The sequence below is a fragment of the Brachycentrus maculatus genome, unplaced genomic scaffold, assembly GCF_059751285.1.
Source record: "Brachycentrus maculatus isolate JH-2025_06_01 unplaced genomic scaffold, ASM5975128v1 h1tg000255l, whole genome shotgun sequence".
Classification (NCBI taxonomy): Eukaryota; Metazoa; Arthropoda; class Insecta; order Trichoptera; family Brachycentridae; genus Brachycentrus; species Brachycentrus maculatus.
The window spans coordinates 46,785-49,439 of record NW_028281006.1 but is presented as its reverse complement, the minus strand read 5'-3'; the positions used below and the strand labels follow the sequence as shown (position 1 = coordinate 49,439).

Below are 2,655 nucleotides of genomic sequence, written 5' to 3'. Positions count from 1 at the left end.
GTACCCACAGCGTTAAGGTTTTGAGTATTTCATACTCTGTGTTGCGAGCTATTGATCTTGCTACCTTTTTACTTAAGATTGCAAATCTTAAATTCAAAACCACTCATAGTGAGGTGTGTGGAAAAGATTAAAGATTTGACTAAAATTGATTTCAAATGATCATCAAATTTAACAAATTATACCTAAAGATTTATAATAATAATAATAATTTTGGATAACTTGCATAGTGCCATTTTTATAAAATACTACCTCAAGAGCGCTATAAAGAAGTGGATGATGAAAGATGATAAACATGATCGATAAAAATAAAACATTGTCAATCTGTCTCGTAGAATCCAGTAGGCGGGGTCTGGGGAGGAAAAAAGAGAAGCAAATATATTATTGTATTGCACCTTTTAATAGGTCTTGTTGGGCAGAAGCATGGCCAAAATATTGAGCGGGATGCCTCCCTGAGCGATAGTCACACCGGAGAGTAGCTCGTTGAGCTCTTCGTCATAGTGGATGGCAAATTGCAGATGGCAGGGGGTGATCCTGGTCTTGTTGTTATCTCTGGCCGTGTTGCCGGCCAACTCCAACACATCGGCATCAAGGTACTGCACGACGGCAGCGTGGTACGCGGGCAGTAGGCTCCAACCCGCTCGGCATAGTTGGTCCTCCTGAATTGGTTGCGGATACGGCTGACGGGGAATTGCACACTGGCATGGTCCAAACAGGACTTTGCTTTTCTGTAAGTATGATTGGAACCAGGTTCAAAGGAGGTTTATAAATAAAACAAATTATCACAGAGTTGATTATCTTTTCTGCTATAAGTGAATATATTAAAAAATACAAATATGGATATTTGTTAGATTAATTAATAACTTAGGGTTAAATATAATTTATTTACATTATTTATGAATATATTATGACATATGACACTGAGATACAAGTTATAACTATAGATTATATAGGAAATCATATAAAACTCTCAAAAGTAGTCATGCTTTGCTCAGTTAATTCAGCGTATAGATACAGTATTATACCTATTGATAACTGGGTTAAAGGTATTAAAAAAATGTTCCTTGAATCAATTACTATGTTTTTCTTGTACTTTTCTATATACAGAATCTAAACAACAGAGGGCCAGAAGATGAGATCAAGAGGCATATTGTAATAATGAGAATGTCCACGCCCATATGAAGCCCATCCTCAATATGAAGGGACTTTTTTCATAAATGTTTTTTTTCCTTGATCTTTTCTTAGATGGTACATAGGGCACTGCATCAGATTGATGCAGTATTAACTTGATCATTAATTATATGAAAGCATGGTCATCAGTCGTGTGCTCCAGATTTTTGGAATGTATTTCATTGTATACAGATAATGAAACTGAAGAAGCTCAGGGTTAGAGACATTACTTTTATATGGGAAAGGAAATGCAGTGGCCAAATAAAAAACTATGGCTAGGGCACTCGGTTTGCATACCCATATGCACACTAGGTTGTGTAACTTAGACACTGCTAATGTATAAAAATGTATGCTTGTGATATTACAAAAGTAAATATTAATTTACATACACATGCAACGGTTATAATTTGTAGTACTGAAATTCAATATTAAACTTAGTTTGTAAATTCTTTTATCGTGGGCACATGGCATGTCTTCCGCCGTCAACAGACAACGTAACTCCGGTGATATTACTGGCTGCGTCGCTAGCTAGGAAAGCTATAGATTCTGCCACTTCTTCTGGCTGTCCGGGACGTTGTAGAGCATGAGTTTCCTTAGAACGTTCCAGGAACTTTTGATACGCCTCATCATCCATACCTCCTCTCTTATGGATATTGGTCACAATCACACCTGGGTTGACGGAGTTTACTCGGACACCTTTTGGCGCCAATTCGAGGGCAGTGCACTTCGTAAACTGGTCCAATGCTGCCTTGGATACACAATAAGCTAGCACATTAGCGAAAGATCTTATCCCGTTAACGCTTGAAACATTAACAATATTGCCTTTAGTTTTGATGAGATGGGGAACCGCTAGCATTGTGAGTTGATATATAGAGCGCACGTTTGTGTTCATAATACGATCATACTGTGGCAAACTTGTGTTTTCAATGCTTCCGATTTCGATGATACCAGCATTGTTAACCAAAACATCCAAACTACCAAAGTGTTTGATCGTGGCTTCTAAGATTTTTTCCACGTCTGCTTCGTTGGACAGATCTCCGGTGATGACAAACGGTTTGACGTTGTGGGATTTTTCGCATTCTTCGCCGACTTTTTTGAGGTTATTTTCATTTCGACCGGTCAGCGAAAGTTTGGCCCCTAATTTCGAAAAATGTACGGCTGTCGCGGCGCCGATTCCCGAGCTCGCTCCTGTTATCAGTACAACTTTTCCGTTGAAATTCATAATAAGCGCTATAGGATATCCTGCAACAATATTGTAAATAATTAATACCTAACCCTAAAGTGTAACTCCGTGAGACCTATTAAATTATTCAGTACTTATTTACTTACCGAGAATAAGGAAACAAACAATTCAATATCCGATAGTGGGTGTAACCTTTGTAGGCTAAAATACACTTGTGAAGGAGAAGATAATTTGTACACGATACACCTGTTTGTAATTTGTGTTACAGCCGGTCAGAGAGTTGCGAATGTTATATGCTGACTGGT

At 38.1% G+C, this 2,655-nt stretch overlaps 2 pseudogenes across 1 annotated transcript; both read right to left on the bottom strand.

Moving 5' to 3' along the window:
* Positions 1-380: 380 nt before the first annotated feature.
* LOC148306065 (histone H2A-like) lies at positions 381-1,468 on the bottom strand (annotated as a pseudogene).
* Positions 1,467-2,655, bottom strand: LOC148306064 (uncharacterized; annotated as a pseudogene). Its single transcript, XR_015838055.1, has 2 exons — positions 2,497-2,655; positions 1,467-2,409 (listed from the first exon to the last, which is right to left on the bottom strand). The product of XR_015838055.1 is annotated as an uncharacterized LOC148306064 (transcript).